Below are 19,196 nucleotides of genomic sequence, written 5' to 3'. Positions count from 1 at the left end.
CTCTTTAAAATATGAACAAATGAGGTATAGTTCAGCTCAAAATTTAGTGAGGACTTCACTGGCCCCCATCTTCTAGTATTTCTCTTTCTCCAGCTGCCCCTCACACACACACAAACACCTGCACACATGTGTGCACAGGCTCACCCACGCTTCTAGAGGAGGCTAGCTGCAGAGTGTGGGCTCTTCATCATTACACTTTACCTCAGCTGAGAGACCTTGATACAGCCCATAGTGCCACTCAGAAAAGTCACTAGGTGCCTCAGTACTCACTGATGTTCACAATCCCCATGAGAACCCATTTATGTTGGCAGAAAAACCCAAGTAGCTTTTATTGGATGCTGTCATAGAGGGAAAAGAGAAAAAAGCATGCTCTTGTTTACATGCATCTCTGGGAGTGTAACCCACACTGTAAAATGCAATCCTAAAACTTATGCTTTTCACTTTAGACTCAAAGGGCTTCTCTCAAGTTTCTCAGGTCTAGACCTTCAGGGCCAGTCCAGCTCTCCTCAGCCCAGAGAAAGGGACGGAACACATGGAATGCTGACAAGGAAGCCTAGCCCAGTTCCATCCCCTTAGTCACGGGGATCCTGACCCAAGAAGGGGAGAAAGCCTGAACATAGCTATTATTCACCTGTATTCCCTCCCCAGCTGACCCCTGCAATGAAAGACCCCAGCACACACACACACACACACACACACACACACACGGCGAGACAGTGATCTCCCTCTTTTTCTGTGAAGCTAGCTTTCGATCAATTTACTTTTCACCAAAGTAAATGGCCTCCTCTGACTTGGTGAGCATCCAGCACAAGTACCTGTGTGCCTGAACTTGAGTGGCTGCTAAAGGGGTACAAAGGACACTGGCAATATTACCGCATAGGGAAAAGGGGACCTGGGATGTGTGTTTGGGGATGAGAGACCACTTACCTGTACCATATTACACAGGTTGGCTTTTTTCTGTGTGCACAGGTAGGGGTAAGTAAATTGAAAATTACCACAAAAGAATTCCATCCGGATCCTCATCAGTGTTCTCAGGAGTGTCCTACACCTTAAGCATGGGAAGCTGGGCTCTGCATTCAGTCCTTGTGCCAATGGCTCAAAACAAAAGAACAATATCCTCTGGACTATGGAAAGTGGCCCAGAGAGAGACAGATTTAGGGATAAAGGACACCCAAGGTAGTGTTGATGCAGCTTCTGTCCCACAAGATCTTTTCACTCTTCATTTGATCAAAAAGACTGCAGGAGCCCACAGAGAAGCCAAGGGACCTCACCTTGATCCCTGCCCCTCCAACTGTATATATTGAATGTTTGGGCCCAAGCACAGCAAGGTTGAGTGGTGGTACCTGTGCACTCCGCTGTCGTGAATGAATTGATCCACGCATGGATTAGTGGGCTGCAGACAGAATGTCTCTGGATTGTTTACTGTGTCTCTACATGCGATGGTCTCTGCCATGTCAGGATTCAGCCAAAAGTCCCTCACCAGATGCTGACCAGATGCTGTCCCCATCCTCTTGGACTTGTGGTCTCCAGAACGCAAGTCAAATAGATGTCAGTTCTTTATAAAATACCCTTATGCATAGTCCTCGATTATATCCTCTTTCCTTGGTGAGCATTCAGCACAAGTACCTGTGCTGGATGCTCACCAGAAAATGGACTGAGAAATATCTACCACCAATTCCATGTACTGAATATTAAGTCTGTCACTTTGATCTAATATAAGAAAAATTATTCAGGAGGGCAGCAAAAGTCAAGGCTGGTCAGGACAAGTAACCGTGCAGTGGAACCCACAATCAAGGAGGCCATGAGGCATGTCATGAGTCTGGACCTGACCACCAGCTATGCCAACAGGCTGTAGCGACATCGGGAAGGAGGAAAAGTGGCTTTCTTCCCTGATCCTCACTTTCTTTACTTACAAAAGTCTACAGCATCAGACCAGGAAGGGGTTTTCTGGGTGTGAGAGTGATTATTTGGATCTCAAATGGCCCCCAAAGGCCCATGTTCCCAGCCCATGGTGTTGGGAGTGGAGGAATCTTTCAGAGACAAGTCTTACTTAGAGGAAGCTAAGTAAGACTTAGCTTGAAGAGACCACTGGGACCGATCTCTTCCTTCCTTATTCCAGCCAAAACGAAAGCATCTCAGTCCCCCACGAACTCCCCACCAGGACATTCTGTCCCACCACAGGACCCGAATAGTGCAGTCCCCTGATCATCAACTACAACCAAGAGCCCAAGTCAATTTTCCTCTCTTTAAATTGACTTTTTCTGGTATTTTCATCACAGTGACAGAAAGCTGACTACCACAATGGGTTACAAGGCCCAAATGTCATAAATCCATTATGTGGGCCACAGCACATTTTTAGAAAATAAATTACAATAGCATAGAAAATATCAGAGTATAACATCCATCATAGTGGTAAATACTGTTTTTGAAAGTTTTATTCTTTCAAGCATGCATATGTACATAGTAGGTAGCAGGATAAAGCAGAATAATATCAGCAAATAAACCACATAAGGAGCTTTTAAACTTTAAAGTAGGCTGTATGGGTATATACTAAATAACAGTGCAACTAGGTCTCATAATGTACATTACAACCATTTTAAAGCAACAGGAGAAGATGTTCTCTCTCCTTTGAAGCTCAGAGTTTTTAAGTCAACTGGAGACAGTGTTACTTCACAAAGTATGAAAGTAGGTAAAGTGTGGACTCAAGACCTGGCTTTGCCATTTACAGCCATGAAGGTTAGGTGCAAGTTGACCTACACAAACTTTAATTGCACTTGCATCCAAGAATTATTTCAGGTGAGCGTTGGATGTCTTAGATAAGAAAAAGGAAAGGGATGACATCACCCCTTCTGCCCTTCTATCTCTGGCTTTCCAATGTTTTCTATTTCAGACTGTTACTTTTTTTAATTCTGCTTATTTTTGTCATCTCTTTGGTGACAACTTACTGTACCTACCTATCAGTACAGCATTGTCTAACCAGGTATACATATGAGATGACAAAAAATACCCGTATGGACTTTAGATCTGCACTGACACCTACTAGACATTCAATAAGTGGCAGAAGTTCTGAGAGGTGATGCTGGTGACAGCCGTGCTAACAGTAATTCCTAATGCCTGTTAGAAGTCCTGGGTGAGCTGTTCAGTCTACACAGTTATGATATCCTACCCAGGAACCTGCATTTCAATACAAAAGTAGAAGAAATCACAAGCCTTAAGGAACAAGACCTCATTGGAAGGATTCTGAGGAACCTTCAGAAGACTCTGGGGATGCAGCGGTATTTTCTCACGGTGGGCGCACAGAGAAGTGCTTCTCCGTAACACCCAATCCTTGGATATCAGATCAAAAGTGGCACCAGAAGCTCAGGTATGTGAGGACAGAGAGGCAAGGAGAATTATTAGCTATGCCTTCTTTCCTGGAATAATCACAGTTTTGCTACCTTGGGCAGGTGTGGCAAGCCCGCCGGGATGCGGGGAAGGTGCGAGGCTGAGCTGTTTCTGAGCTGTGGCAGCACTGACTACAATGCTTCCAAAGGGTCATCCACAATACATCGCACCAGGGAGCTGCCTCGTGCTGTCTCGTAATAGCAACACCGCGATAACGATCTGTGCGTTAACAGTGCCGCGGTACACTGCGCTCGGGCTGTGTCTGAGCGTGCATTCAGGCTCATTTGTTTAGTCCTACCCGAAAGCAGCCCAAAGGTACAGAGGGTCCCAACGTGACTCCTCCCAGCTATGCCACCCCTCCACCGGAAGTGTCCGCTATTTTGTCAAAGGCATTTGCCCAGGGGTTTGGCAATCAGCATCCATGCCTCTCCGTGTCTGAAAGTAACACACACAAGCATGAACATCACAAGAAGATCCCTGTGGAGCTGTGTTTCCTACCTTGTACAGTAGACCGGGAGTCCTAGAACCCCATAGGCCTCACCAACATGAGACCTGCGGGAAGGCTCTCCCACAGTGTCCGCACTTCGAGTTTGCCCCCCATTAGCAAGTCTTTTCAAAAGTGCTTCACTCTCATTCAGTAGGAGCTTCATGTTGGAATTTCTCAGGGGACAGGCTTGATACAGCAAGGAGGCTCCTAAGCATGTCTTCAAAGCCGTGGACCAGCTCACCACAGAAGTGTTAATCACTTTCAGTTGTGCATTAAGAGTCCTGGGCTGGCAGCCAAAAACCACTGGCTCTCACAGCGACTCTGGCACTACCTTGCTGGGTGACCTCAGGCAACTCCCGTTCCTTCTCTGAACTTCAGTTCCTCCTCCCTCCTTTAAACTGCTAAGATTAGATTATTTCTAACCTTGGATCTTACTCCAGAAGCCTATTACTTTCTAAAACTTTGGAGCTGAGAAACAGAAGTGTCTTTCTGGGCAACTAATTAAATGCAAAGATAAAATCGCATTAAATTATAAATCAGAATGTCCTTTCTAATTACATCTTAAGCAACATCAGAATGGAACTTGCCCAAAGCTAGCAATGTAGTTAATCAACAACTACTGATAGCACTACACGCCTCTTCTGTTAGAACAACCAGTGGCCCTAGACACATATTATATCTCATGGTTTTCAATTTGAATCTTTGAATGGTTTTTCCTCTAAGGAATAAAGGACAATGGCCATTTTTTCTGGGTCACACAGAATGAGCTCAAAGTTTCACTTAGTCATTCAAAACTGTTCTTATGGGCTTCCTATAGGTCAGGTACTGTCCTGGGTGCTACAAACACAATTTCTAATAGTACCAGGTATATTGGCTTATATACAGATTTGGGGCAGACGGCAAAGTAGAGAGACAATTACAAAATAGTGTAGAGGAACACATAGAGACATCTAAACCAGCCCTTGAGGACTCAAGAGAGAATTTCTCAAAGGCATATTATCTATGTTGACACCTTATAAACAGGTAAGAGTTAATGAGGCAGGCTGGCCAGATTGCTCAGAGGATTAAAGCACCTGCTCAGGCCAGTGCTAGGAGACAGGGGTTCAATACCCAGCATGTTGTGCTGGCCCCGCCCCCGGGGCACGCTGAGACCTAAGAGACTGCGACTGAGAATAGGCATGGTGACATGGGCCTGTAATCCCAGTTCTTGGGAGGCTGAAAACAGGAGGACCACTACAAGTCTGATCTATTCAATGAGATACTGTAGACCCTGTACTAAATACATTTTTTTAAAAAGTTAATGAAGCCAAAGCAGCAAGGGAAAGACCCATGAAAACTCATCCCAATTATTTGAAAAGCAAAAGCAACTTCCCTAAAGGTAACATAAATACCTAGAAATGGTCCCCCTAAATTCAAAGGATCCCAACTGTTCTGACAGTTTACTCAATAGGGTAAGTTAAAATTCCAACCAGGAAATGTTTCCTATGTGTCATGGTCTGGAGTTTCTGCAAGGTGAACAATATAGTACAGGACACATTTTAAAATAGTATTTCATGATGAATCACCCAAGAATAACATACAAGTACAGGAAATCTGTTCACACACTAAATACTAACAAATCCAGCTGAGGGCCTACAGTTCATAACAGTGCCTCCCCAAGTCCATGTGGAGTCCTAGAGCTCATGACAAAGTCTCATGCAGCCCCACTTCATGGATATGTGCTGGAAAGACCCAAAGGTCAGTGGTGGAAACTAGGAAGTCTATGTCAGTAGGGTGAAGGATCTGTGCTAACAAGCTGAGGGATCTGAACTAGAGCTAGGAATCAATGCTCAATGTAAGGAACAGAGCTACCCCAAAAGTACCAGAGCCATCCTCAATAAGAGTAAGATCCCAAGCTCCTCCAGCGATGAGGAAAGCCAAGTTCCCTTCAGGAAAGCCAATGCGACAAGCTTCATGAGGCTGAGCAGTCCCCCCCAAAATCAGCAATCGATGCTCAAAATGAGGACCCAAGCTTCTCCAGTATTCATCAGGAAAGCCAGCATGACAAGGTCCTCCAGCAGAACAGCCCAAGAGAACTGGCAGCTTCCAACAGCTTTTCCAAACAGCAGCCCTAACAGTGTTTTAGTAGCTTTTCCTGTTCTGCCTTTTATGCTGCTGGCAACAATTCTCAGGTGCGCCTCGCGCACCCAGAACCAGGCTAGTTTAATTCAGCTGGGTGTAGTCATTTGACCACCTGTTAGAAATCCTCTACACTATGCAATGCTCTAAAGCATAAGATTGAAGAAGTGACAGATACGAATGCAACAGTAAGGGTGGGAAGAGTTGAAAATGTCAGAATTGATCTCTAGCTTCTGACTTTTAGGATACGTGTGGCCCCTGCCAAGTCCTGTGAACTCTAGAATGTCAGTTTGATCCATTGTTGAAAGGGGTGTGGCACATGGCAAGTGTTTAACAGGAATCATAACACAACTGACTTAAGGAGCATCCGACCCTGAACGGAGCGCTTCATTCACCCATGAAGGTAAAGCTTTGCAACACATACGGGCAACTCCTCATTGCTTTCAACTTACAAATGAAGCGACGCACACTTGGAGAAATTAAATTACCAGATGGAGGCTGAAAGTGCAAGCATTCTGAGGGTGGGCTTTGTGCCCTCAGTATCCACACTTAGTGTCCCAAGTCTTGGCCAAAACTGTTTCTTTCTCATTTTTCACTTTTCCATTACCAGCCATGCCAAATAGGAAATGGTTATAACACTGCAGTGATAAAAAAAAAAATCCAGCATATTAAAGATGCAGACACTGTAAATATAAATTATTCCTCGGTTTGCATTCTATTCACAAGTGACTACAGTTACTTAAAATACATGTATCAGACAGTTGCTTATCAAAGCCACCTAAGTCTCAATTACCATCCTTGAATAAGAGGTCAGGGTTAAAAGCAACAGATTCAAAAGATAAATTTGGATCTGAAAAGGGAAAGATGACAAAACATTTTGTCAAACTAGATGTCTGGCACCTTTGGCCACTTTTCAATGATATAGAAGGAAAAAGATGTTGAGGTCACCGAGAAAACAATTTAAGTGGGCCAGAAAGGGACAGAGCGTGTATGATGGCTCCCTTTTACCTGCAGGATGAGGCAATGATCTGTGTCCAGAGTCAAAAGCATAATAATGAAGGGGTCTCTCTTACAACACAGCTAGATTTCACTAAATTGGGCAACAGCTTGACACTTTTTTTTGATACACTGGCTTGGCTCATGGTGTCATTTTGTGTCGAATATTAGGACACACACCAAAAGATGCACTGAGGGAACATTTGATGTTTTCTAAATGTTTTCCAACTCGACACAAGGGGGAAAGAAAGTCCAACAAACACCAGTGCTCTTGCTGCACTTCTCAAAGGTTGCCTTTGGGGGGACCAGCTTGTTTTCTCACTGTGGAAACAAGCGATGGGGGCGGCAACACACAGAGCCTACTACTTCTCATGTGTTCATGTTCCTGGCAGCAGAGGGCTTGTGGTGCTCCTCTTGAAGCTGCCTGAAAGGACAGAGTCAGAATCCAAGAGCTGTGGCATACCTGGGACAAATCGTGACACGCAGATGTAGGCGTGAGGCATACACTAACAAGACAGGCTTCTGGGCTCTCTGGCCTAGTATTTTGATTCTGCGGCCCTCTAATGAGGCCCAGGAACTTATATTTTGAGCAAGAGGCTTATGATTTGGATGATAACTCCAGATATGCTAACTACTGGGATAATAGGAATGTGGCTAGACCTAGACTCCAGAAATCAGGATGCGCGTCCTACCTCCGCCACTCGGTTATAGGGCTTCTGGAAAATCATTTTTGTGTCTTCAACCACTTCTCACTTTTTTTCAATTGGTAAAATGGGGAAGGAGGACTTAGGAAGAGCTCTAAGAATCATTTGAGTGCAACAGTGTAAATGGGAGAGGTCAGCATTAGGAGCCAGTGTGGTACATAATTAGGGTCCTGGCCTCTGGAACCTATCAAACTTGCACTCAAGTGTCAGTGCAGATACTTTCCAGCAGCTGGATCACAGGAAACTGACGGAGTTCCCTAGGACAAGTTATATAATTTCTATATATTAGCTCTCAACTATGAATTGCAGATGATAACAACAGTGTCTAGGATGCGACTTTTATAAGCACTAAAAAGGCTAGTATTGTATCAAGAACGCCCAGTATCTCTTACTTAGGAACACCCTTCTTGACAAGGTCAACCAGAGGGGCAGTCTGCCTTCCCCTGTAGTTACTATGATTAATGAGGTTCATGGAAAGGTAACCCTGGCTTCCTTGGACAGGTCCTTTCTTCAAGAGAAATTCTCACGAAACTAGCTTTTCTGGGGAGCACAGGATGCAAGAGAGAGGTATTAAACTACATCTCTTGGGAGGAAATTCAAGAACACATCAAGGAACAGTGTCACACCGTCTCCATACAGTTTATCAAAGTGTGCTGCAGGGACAACTTGCTTTAGCATCAACAGGGACAACTGTGACATATTCCTATCCTCCATGGACCAGACTCCCAGGAGAGTGGATTCCGGAATTTGCCCTTCTCAGAAACAACCTGGGAGATCCTTTTACAAACAGGACTTAGAGAATCACTAGTGAATATGGTTAGAGGAATAATCCTGTGTCCTAATTCTCCAGTCCTGTGTTTATCCAGAAAAAAAAAAAGAGCAAAGCCAAATGCATTTGTACATCTGTGCATTTCCCAAGAACCCAAACTTCTGATATACTTGTCATCACTAATGCAGCTGTATCTCAAGCAGGTGGCCAATTTCTGCATAATTTATACCTCCCGGGAGAAACCAGCACTAACCAGAGGCTGGCTACATAAGCATGTGGATTCTGTTGACTTCCTTAGAACAGCAGCATGACTTATAAAAATTAAATACAGAAAGCACGCCCCTCCCCACTGCTCCTGCCCTTCCCCCCACCCCCTTCTCTCCTCCTCACCTGGCTGCTCCACCCTTCCTCCGACCCATTCCTGCTCATGCTCCCTTTTTTCTCTCTTGTCTCAGGCCTTTTATCCAGACTTATTGCCCTTTCCTTTCTCCTCTACCCTTTTGCTTTCTTCCCCCTGTCCATTTTGCTCCTTCTTCTGGTCCTGCCTTTCTGTTTGTCTGCTTCTCTTTCTCCTTCATACATACACACACACACACACACACACACACACACCCCATTTATCCCTTCCACAGCTCCTGGGTACATTTCTGGCAGGACACAGGCCCCATGCTAAATCAGGCAGTATGTGATACAAGTCAAGGCTAACAAATTATTAGTAATTCTAGCAATCCGCTGCCAGAGGCATTGAGTGCTGTGCAAAGGGGCCTCCTCCTTGGAAAGAAACGAGACCTGGGCTAAAAGGACGCAGCAGTAATTACACACTAGAGGAAGCAAGGCCAGACAGCTGCGGAGCCCATCAAGGGGCTGCTCTGAAGGGGAAGCTGCCCAACTAAGAGCAAATTTCCAAGGATCCTTCACACTCAGGAGTTTCCATCTCTTTATTCCAGGGCACAAACATCTCATGGAGTGCTGCACAGTCAGTGGCAGGACTGGCACCAAGCATGTCCTGGAGAAGCTTTAGGTTCCCAGGATCTGAAAGGTTCCCAACCAACCTCAGAATACAAAGTCAATGTAAAAACTGAGGGGAAGGCAGGTTCCCATGTACCCTCTTCCCCGCCCCCACTTCCCACACCTCCATCTGCTGGTCTACACCCCAAACATCCACCTCTAAGTTTCTCCCTCATGAACATTCAGAACTTCTCCCAAACAGGTTTCCCTGATGCTGGGCTACACATGGGCAGATGGGGACAGAGAAGTCCCCAGCAGAGGCGGGAAGATGCTACTCCAGTGTGTCTGTGGCCTCCCCAGCCCAGCACACTGCTCCCGGCACACCTTGAAGTACAGAGAGTTTGAGAAGAAACTTTCAGTGTGCAGATACATGTGCTTGCGCTCTTGCAATCCCAGTCTTCCTGAGTGGGAAGAGAATTTTTTCTCTCTACACCCTCCCACCTAGCTCTCAAACTCAGCCTGTTCTAGCACTCATCCGCCCTGGTGTCTGAGTCTCTGGATGACAGAGTCCAGAAGGAAGGTAAATAAGATCAAACCCTGCATGGCTGGGGAACTCCTCATGGCCGTCTCCCATCGCGGGAGTACCGAGGGGCACAGCTGAGGACTGGAGTCCTGCCCAGACTGGGCAGCTACAATACTCCGCCACCCCGCTGCTAGGGACCGCGGAGAAGGAAGGCTGAGACCCCTGTCGGAGAACCAGCCAAGTCCTTGTCGCCCAGCTGAATGGTCCCTCAGTTGCCTGCAAGTTGAAACCTCAGTCAGGCACACAATGAGGCCGCTGTTCCCCGACAGGAGGCATTTGGACGCCTCACTCGTCCGAATAGGGCGAGAGCAGAGACCATTTCCTCACCCACGTTCAGATGCAGCCCTACAAGCGACAGAAGCAGCTCTGCCAGGGGAAGAGAATGGGCCCCCACACACGCTCCTTAGCACAGCCACAGGAGCCTGTGCAGGCCACCTGTTGGACTGGGTCGGTCCGCCCTATATAGGTTGGCCCCAAAGCTGCACCAAGGAGCAGCACCTCAGCTGTCGGATCCCTCAAGAACAGATAAATCACACTTACTCATCCTCTTCTTCCAGCCACCACTTCTGACCCCTCCCCCCCCTCTCTCTCTCTCTCTCTCTCTCTCTCTCTCTCTCTCTCTCTCACACACACACACACACACACACACAACTTCATATTCCAATAATCTTTATCCTTATGAAGGGCGCGTTCAGCCTCTTCCAAGCTGACCACGATCTCTGAGCGCGCCCCGGCGGCTGCGGATCTCCAAGCGCTTACGCAGGGTGCCTGCTTAACGCGCGGGCGGCTGAAAAGCCCCAAAGGGCACCGTGATCAACAACAGTCAGTGACCGGTTCCAGGGAGCTCCGCTGTCCCTTTCTCCTTGGGAAGCGGGAAGGGAGCACCCTCTCTGGTTTTAAGGATGGAGGCGATGAGGGGGGACACAGAGGAAATCAGTGTGGTCGCAGAATCACTGGTCCTCCCACTGCCGATCCCAGGATAGGTGCGAGAGCGCCAACTTTCAGAAGTCCCCGTGCCACCCCATAACCTGCGAGCTGCGGGTACAGGGCGCCGCCAAGAGTGGGCTACTCACCCCGGTCTGGTCGCGGTCTCCGCGGAGAAGCCCAGCAGAGCTGCGCACGGGGGTCCCAGGAACACCTCGGTGTCTCCTTCCTCTCCCGGGCCACGCGGCGCAGGCTACGCGCTCCCGGCAGGGCAGCGGGGAGCAGCGGGTCCCCTGGGCAGCGAGTTGGCAGAGGGCGCGCCGCGCGGCTGGAGGCGCATCGCTCCGGGGATGTGCGGGCGGCGCGGGGCCAGGGGCTCCCGGGAAGTTGGCAGCGCGGGGGGCACTCTTCGGACTTCGCGCTTGCTGGGCGCGGGCTGCGGGCGCGTCCTCTGGCTGGGCGCGGTGCCGGCCGGCGGAGCAGTGCCGGTGCGGGCAGAGCGGCTGCAGGAAGCGTCCCCGGCGGCCGCCTAGCAGGAGCGCAGCTGCATCGCGCTGCCTGGAGCCCTCGGCGGCGGCGGAACCGGGAGCCGGAGGAGAGCCGGGCTGCCTCCTCCCGGCCGCGGGAGCCCCTCGCTCAGAGCCCGGCTCGCGCCAGCCCGCCGCGCCCCACCTGTCCTAGTCCTGCTCCCCTCCGCTGCTTCGCCAGCTCGCGGAGCTCGGCTGCGGCCAGAGGCTGAGCGGAAGGCGCCCGCGGCTCCCACAGCATGGAGGGCGAGCTCGCCGGCTCCCGCTCGGGCTCGGGCAGCACGGCCGCCGCCTCCCGCGCGCCCACGTGCCAGAGCCCGGGTGTGCGCGCTCCTGCGGGCGGGCGGGCGGTAGGGAGGGAGGCCCGGGTAGGGTGCGGGGGGGGCGGGAGCCGCGCGGTGGGGGTAGCGGGGGAGCCGGGAAGCTGCCGAAAGACTCCAGAGGGCACGGGGCTCCTCGCCCGCCCGCAGCTCCGGGAAAGCTGGTGTGCGCGGTGCCCCGGCACTACCCTCCCTTTGCAGAGCGCAGGGAGCCGGAGCAAAACGGGGCGCGGGGGAGGGGACCTCGCTCGGTAAGATCGGTCGGGAGCCGCGGCCCGAGGCAGCTACGGGTCTCCCGCAAAGGGACGGGTTCCAATTCCCCCAACCCTCCCGGCTCCGGAGAGAACGGGGTTCGGAAACACTGGGGGAGTCTGCGGGTTCTTAGCGAGAGCTTTTTCCGGCTCGCCCCGCCTTCCTCCCAGAGTAAGCACTTTTCCCGTTACCCAGCCGACTCAAGGGCCTCCTCCTTTCCAGGGAAGGGAGTTGTCTTGCAAAATGGGCCTCACGAGATCCAATCAATCGACAGATAACCGGCGAGCACCCACTCGGAGGGGACACCGGCCTGTGTTCTGGCCGAGGGAGACCTCTAGTAGACAGCAGCGTTGAGTCCTGCACTCCTGAAAGCAGGCCCTCCCTGGGCCTCACTGCCTCCCACGCAGAGCCAGGTTCCTTCCTTCCCCATAGGAGTGAGAGACAAATGTGTGTGAGAATTTAAAAATTAACAGCAATTCAACAGCCAGGTGATAGTTCAGTGCTAACAAGAAACGTGTTAACAATGAGCACCAAACTAAGATCTCTAAGGAAAGTTACAAGATTAGCCAAACGCACAAGTGGGGGCATCAAGTGAAGTTGCCTAAGAGACCATGGTCTCTAATTTTCTCTTTACCTCAGTGGGAACACTGAGGCTCAGAAAAGGCCAATGGCTTGCCCTGGTCCCCACGTGACGCTGGGGACCTTGTTGGCTCCCCTGACACTCCTGGGTTTTCCTTCCACACACACAGCGCACAAATGATGCTCAGCATTCGTGTAATAAGACAGCAGCAAAAGGGGGGATTCCCCATGGGGTTTCCAAAAAGGCTTCATGGGAGAAATAGAATTTAAGCAAAATCCTAAGGCGTAAGCAGGATTCAAATAATTAGGAAAATGCAATCATAAGAGAGGAACAGGGAGGGCAAAAGAAAGGAAGCACAAGACAGCGGGAGCAGCAGGCAAGTTGGCTAGGAGCAGAGAGCTTGTGTAGGAACCGGGAGCCGCTGAAGGGAAGGCTGAAAGAAAGAAAAGAAGCTTCGTTTGAGAATAATCAGTGTGTCACTGTGCAGGATGCATTCGAGGCAGGAAGAGAAAGGAGTTGCAGGCTGAAAAAACCATTGGGAGGCTCAAGCAGCTGGGTGCCAGGTGACAGAAGCCTGATGTGATGTGATGATGAGGAGGGGGAGGGGAAGCTGCAATGAATGAAGCGCTTCCTGCTTCTGTTCTTGAAGTCCTACTGTGTAGGACTTGCTTTCCAGTTGGTTGCAGGGGACGCTGGATGGAAAGGCAGATATATCTGGGGTGTGATGGGGCTCTGGGCCCAGTGCCCAAAAACAACAGAAGAGCATTTCACAGTGATTACCTGGGCTCTCAGTGTCAACCTGCAGCACAACGGGGTGATCTGGACAGCAGTAGCCCTTGGAGGAGCATAGGTTAGGATTTCTGTCAGCCAACCTGAAGCAAAACCTGAAAAAGGAGGGAAAGTCTCCCTCCTTTGTATTCCTTGGTAACACTGGAAGTCAAATGAATGGCTGGAGGGGCTTCCTTGGGTTCTTTTGTGGGAAACACACTCCTTCTAGCACTCTTGTGTGAGCGTGCAGCAAGAGCACGGTCTCCAGAGCTCCTGAGATACAGAGCTCCCAGCCCTGTCATACACCCATAAGTGACAGTCTTTATGTTGAATTCCCAGGGGACTCACATGCATACTGAGTTTGAACAGCATTCTAGGCTTCTATCATAAGCTAAAATTTTAGCCTTCCTAAGCTCAATTTTTGAATGTCATGCATAGTAACAATATTTCATATTACATCATGTTCCTGTACCCATGCCTCATATCAAAAGGCACACAGAATTTAAATAAAATTGGCATCCAATAACAACCTATCTATCCTATGTGACCCCCTTCAGTATTTTATAAAATTCCTTTTAGTTTAAAAAAAGTTGGATATGATTGGCTAATTGATCCTGTAACCTGCTAATGGGCTACAATTTGTGGTTTGAAAAATATCGAGGTTTGGTTTAAAAACATGTTAATTCTTTCTGCCTTGGGCTTTGGTCATGTGTGTATTTTAACTCTTCTGCTGGACTGTGAGTACCTTGAGGGCAAAGTTCAGATACTTTTTGAACTTTAAGATATGAGTCAGAGGTCCAATCAGATAGCTTAGCCGACTAAAGCACCTGCTTAGGCAGACACAGTGACCAGGGTTTGTGTGGACCCCACCCATGGGGTGTGCTGAGATGGCAACTGAGACTGGGCATGGTGAAGCATGCCTGTAATCCCGGCGCTTGGAGGCTGAAAACAGGAGGATCACTACAAGTCTGATCTGTGTAGTGAGACCCTGTAGACCCTGTACTAAATACATAAAAAAACAAATAAAGACGTGAGTCAGAAATTAACAGAGGTTGGAATATGGTAGTCAATAAACATTCAAGGAATAAATCCATTGGTAAATGAATGAAGTAAAGCTAGGGATTGAGAATAGCTTGAGGAAAGAAAAAGGTAAAACTGGAGAGAAGGAGATGACTACATAGAGAAAATATAAACCCCAAATCCCTGTTCACAGAAGCATTAACAGTGAACTATCATCAGAAAAGACTCATTTCTACAACAAGCACACATTTCCCGAGCTCCACGGCCAGTCAGGAACTCCACGACAGCTCTCCTTCATTGCTTCTCAAAGTTCCAAGCTTTGGGGCGTGGCATAGCTCAAGTGCTAACGTGGGGGGTGGTGGAAGAGGACAAGGAATGGGAAGATGATAAAAGCAGGTTAGTGTACCCTGATAGATAAAAAGACAGCTTCTGTGACCAAGTCATCCTGAGACCCGGCCACTGAGCAGTGGAAACAAGAATCAGTGCAGAGGACTTGGAGTGAGGTGGGTTTTGTCTGATGCATAGATACTAAGAAGGTCTCTTCAAAGAACTTCTTTAGAAGGTGGTCATTTCCCTGCCACAGAAAACATGCCACAGGAAAGTACTCTTCAATGTTTATAGAATCAGAGTACTATAATTTTGGTGGTCGTTGTTGTTTTTACTGAGGATCGAAATCAGGACCTAAGGGCTGGCCAAATAGCTCAGCAGATTAAAGCACCTGCAACTAGGTGAGGGGTCTGGGTTCAATCCCCCACCCCACCCCCAGGCCTGCCATGCCAGCCCTGCCCCCAGGGTGCACTGAGACAGCAATGGAGACTGAGCATGGTGGCGCGTGCCTGTAACCCCAGTTCTTGGGAAGCTGTAAACAGGCTGATCAATATGAGTCTGATCTAGTAGTGAGACCCTGAACACCCTGTAGACCCTTCCCTAAAGTACAAAAAAAGAAAAAGAAAAAGAAAAAAAAATCAGGACCTTGCCCTTGCCAGGCAGGTTCTTACCCATTGTTGAGCTGTCTGCCCAGCCCTATGATGTTTTCAATATACATAAAATCATAATCTAAAAATGAGGATTAGAATCATAGTGTCCCAACATGTAGAGAGGCTTCGAGGTACCAGTTGTCCAGCTCTTCACCTGAAGGAACAGTGGAAATTCTCACAGGCTGTGTTTTCACAGGTAGTGCAGGAAAGCTACTCTCCTTAGCCTTGGTCGCAGGCTTTCAGACCCAGTGGTCTGCATGAGACTGTTCTGACAACACACTCAGGAGCCACTGTTTCAGTACAAAGAAAGAAGAGAGATGACCTCACTGACTGCGAGGGGGTAATATCTACCGAGTATCTACTAGGTACTGTAGCACTCATTTCATAAAATCATCATTAAAAAAAATCCATTTAATAGGATTTTTATCTCTGATGTTTAATAAGAAAACAAAGGCTCATAGCATCTAAATAATTTGGATTTTAGAGCTAGGACACGCCAGAGCAGATTTTGAACAGAGGTCTGTAAACCCTGAATCCATTTGCATCTCTCTTCCTTCCTCCCCTCTTCCCTGCCATCCTCCTCACTTCTCTTTCCTATTCCTTCTCCCACTGTTGCTTCCTACTTGTGATAAATTTTAAAGAAAAAAGATGAAAGATGCTTAGAGGTATTATTATTTGTATCAAAGTGAAATACTTTGAGCATATCAGAATGTGCAGAATATAAACAAACTGGCTAGGTGACAATCCAATTCACATAAAACTTCACGACTCTACTGAAAGCTGAACTGGCTGCAGCTTAACAGTAAGTTCTGCATGGGGAGACTTTCCCTGTCTGTGTGGTTAGGATTCTACATCAGAGTAACACACAGCAACTTAAGATAGTTTGGTGGAAGAAGGGTGAGAAGTGAAAGAGCATCATCCCAAGACATAGGGGAGACAGGCGCATTAGCCTAGTCCCAGAACCCTGGGAGACTGAGGCAGGAGTCTAACAAGCCGAAACCCAGGTTAGCCAACTTAGTGAGACCCTGTCCCAAAATAAAACTAAATTCTAAAAAGACACAGAAAATGGACAAAAGCTGAAGATTCTAAATTCTAAAGCAAAGGTTCTAAATTCAATCTCTACTATGGAGAAAAAAGAAAAGAGGAGCAGAAAGGAGAGAAGATAGGAGGGGACATGAGAGGACAGGAGGGAGGGGAATTCGTGACCCAAAGCCTCAGCAATGTGGAAACAAAATGCTCTTCCGTCTCACGTGCTCTGCCTGTGCCTATCTATCTGTCCCCTCTTCATCTCCTGCTCTTACTGTGCTCATACTCCTTTCCTCCTTCTTTGCAAAAGAACACTGAACATTTACTCTTGTGGCAGAAAATGTCTTTATTGTTTCTGGCCTCTAATCTCCTTTTACCAGGAGTCGTATCCTGTTAACTCATCCGGGACAAACATCTTCCCATACACAGTCGGTCGCACAGCAGCAGAAGTGTGGAGTCACAGTTACCAACAAAGTACCTTGAACCTCAGCCCTGAGAATGAGATTTAAAAAAAAATGGATAAGGTGGTTGGGTCATAAATCCCAGAAAAGGTATAAAAATGTGCCCACTACATCTCTTATCATGACTGGTCTAATACTTTCAAAAAGTGAAAAATTAGGAACAGACACCCTCATTTGCATATAGACAGCAAGGGGAAGTGGGATTGGAGATATTATGGTGTTATCAAGTCACCAAGACCAAGTGAAGCCCTTTCTAAAGGTCCCTGCTACCCAGGAAGCTGGACATCTGGACCCAAATTAATGGGAACCAGATGGCCCAAGGACTCACAACCGCTATTTTATCTAAAGATTAACCCTATGCCTGGTTTTGGGGGGGAAGGGGGAGAGAAACACTGAATATTAACTCACAAACCTGAATTTAAGCCCTTGGTCTGCTCTTACCTGTTATGTAATTTGAGACAAGTTACATCCTCAACAAAAGCAGGGTCTATTAAGCATTCCCAGCCTAAGGAGAAAAGCTCTTCTAAGAAGCAAGTGAGATAATATCTGTGAAGCTCTAGCCCTGTGTAAATGCAAAGCACTGAGAAAATGTATGGGGTTATTAGCAATACAAGAAATAACAGGGAGTCAGTGAGTTGTAGCACTCAGGTTACCTTTGCAAACATCCATTTCGCCATGCTCTTTGGAGTAGAAAAAAATCATGCTGCAAGAAATGTAATGAATGTGAAGTGTGTTTATTCTATTTTTATGAGGCATGGTTGGATGAAAAAGATCAGCATGGCTCCAAAGTAAAGACTAAAAGGTATATTCAAGCAAAAATGAGAGCTTTATATAGTATTAGGATTAGTCTTAGTAATATAGTAATACCAATAATGACTTACATGGTTACCAGGCTCCATGCTTTGTGCTAAATTCTTTCCATGCCGTAGCTCACTAAATTCATACAACTTGATGAGCTGGATTCCATTCTGTCCCTGTCTTAAAGATGAGGACATGAAAACAGTTAAAGTATTTACTCTCATTCCTAAGGCATCATGGGGGAGTCCAGCTTTACTTCTAGCAAAACCTCGGTGAATTCCAATCAAAAAATAAACAGCCAATATTATGTTCTGTACTTTATATATGTCCTTACAAGACATATATGAAAACTGCAAACTTCTAACATGGAAAAAGTATTATGTAAAGGAAAGCATCTGACAATACTCTCTGGCCATATGTCCACATGTGTCTGATGCAAGGTGTGTCTACATTCAACGTGGATGACTGCTAAGCAGAATTTAACTAAATTACTCACTATGCATCTATTAAAATGGCTAAAATAATGAGTTCTAGCTGCAGCCAATGGGAATGTAAATGGCATAGCCATTTGGAAGACAGTTCAGCAGTTTCTAAAAGCACTAAGCATGGTGTTGTCATCCAATCAAAAATTTCCACCCGGGTATTTGTCCCATTTATTTCAAAACAGCTCCACACAGAACCCTCCCATCAAATATTTATCACAGCTTTATTCATAAAAGTCAAAACTATAAGTAACTGAAATATACTTCAATAAGTAAGTGGAAAAACAGTATTCAGTGATCTGAAGGAAGAAGCTAACAGCCAGTGCAGTCAGGAGAGAATATTAATTACACGTGGACACATAAAACAAGCAAATTTGAAAGGGCCACACCATGCTGTATAATTCCACTTACTTCATGTTCTGGGACAGTTGATCCTATGGAAGATATTAGACCAGTCAGTACTTTCTGGGGCTGTGGGAGGGAAACTGAACAGTGAAACGCCCTGGATTCTTCTAGACTGAAGAGACGACCTCACACAGTCATAATGGATAGATGGCACCGTGCACTTATCAGAACACCTAGTAATAGCTGATACATTGTGTCAACTCGAGAATTGAGAAGTTTAAAAGCTCATGTAAGTGACTCAGTAGGGGGTCAGGGTACTCATTTAGTAAACAAGCTCCTGAGCTTGTGGCAGAGGAGGACAAGGACGTGGTGTACCCAATGTAAGGGAGGAATAGAGGCTTGCTTTCCCCTTCCCCTCTTCTTGTGTCTGCTCCTGTGACCTTGAACTATTGCCCCTCACTGTGCCCCCTGCCTTGGATCCAGAAGATTAGGGGCTGAAACCTCTACAAACTTTTCCTTTCTTAAGTTGGGGTGTTGGGTATTTTGTTCCAGCAATGAGAAAAAAGTAAGCAAAACACCCATTGAGTTTTATACCATAAGAGTGAACCTTAACAGATGTAAACTTAAGCTAGTTAGGAGGACAGAGAGTCCCAAGAAGGAATGTAGACTTTGACAGGAGAATCTGACTGTATGACAAATGCAACACCAAGACTGACAGAAGCAGAGA

General features: G+C 47.2%; 1 long non-coding RNA gene across 1 annotated transcript; it reads right to left on the bottom strand.

Annotated features, from left to right (window-relative positions):
- Positions 1–16,777: 16,777 nt before the first annotated feature.
- LOC111816274 lies at positions 16,778–18,600 on the bottom strand. The gene is made up of 3 exons (XR_002820706.1): positions 18,536–18,600; positions 17,726–17,822; positions 16,778–16,875 (listed from the first exon to the last, which is right to left on the bottom strand). It is a non-coding gene; the product is annotated as an uncharacterized LOC111816274 (long non-coding RNA).
- Between the last annotated feature and the right edge of the window lie 596 nt (positions 18,601–19,196).

This window comes from Octodon degus, unplaced genomic scaffold (assembly GCF_000260255.1).
Source record: "Octodon degus isolate 3935 unplaced genomic scaffold, OctDeg1.0 scaffold00029, whole genome shotgun sequence".
In the NCBI taxonomy this organism is placed as follows: domain Eukaryota; kingdom Metazoa; phylum Chordata; class Mammalia; order Rodentia; family Octodontidae; genus Octodon; species Octodon degus.
This window is presented reverse-complemented; position numbering and strand designations above follow the sequence as displayed.